The sequence below is a fragment of the Dama dama genome, chromosome 11 (assembly GCF_033118175.1).
Source record: "Dama dama isolate Ldn47 chromosome 11, ASM3311817v1, whole genome shotgun sequence".
NCBI classification, from domain to species: domain Eukaryota; kingdom Metazoa; phylum Chordata; class Mammalia; order Artiodactyla; family Cervidae; genus Dama; species Dama dama.
Genome location: NC_083691.1, coordinates 5,627,280 through 5,627,901, shown reverse-complemented (window position 1 = coordinate 5,627,901; position 622 = coordinate 5,627,280).

Sequence of the window (622 nt, the reverse complement as noted above, 5' to 3'; positions counted from 1 at the left end):
ACACATATATCCTGCGTTGATCTGGCAAAGCGTGCCTGGTACCCAGTGAGTGATCAAGGAAAAGGTTTTATTAACAAAACACCGACTCGTTCTAACTGATTTCAAGTGTCAGTGATACCCGAGAGACACTTTGTCGTTATGCATTTTCTCAGCAAGCTACAAGCGTGTACATCTTTCAAGAGTTAAGAGGAAAGGCTGGGAACGTGGTGGGCCTGCCTTTCTCAAAGTACGTGCTGCGCAAAAGGCGAAAGGAGAATTCAACTCCCGGCAACTGGGACCCGCGTTGGATGGATCCTCAGAGCCATTCCACGAAGTGAGTACTAAGGTCGTCCCCGTCTGTTTAACGGGAAACCGCGGCCGGAGCGGGAACGGACTGGAAGAGGTCCCAGGGACGAAGCGAGAGGGAGGCGCTCCCGGGCGGCCTCCGCGCGGTGCATTTTCCGCGTCCTCCAGCAGAGGGGCCGGCCGGCGGGCTCAGCGTCCCGCATAATAGCCGCTTTGATGCCGGCGGCGGGGAGCGGAGGGGAGGGGAAGCGAAGCGGGGCGGGCCGGGCGGGGAGGGAAGGGGGAGGGGAGTGTCCCGCCGCCCGCGCCATCCCTCCGCCCCTCGGTCCCGCCGCCA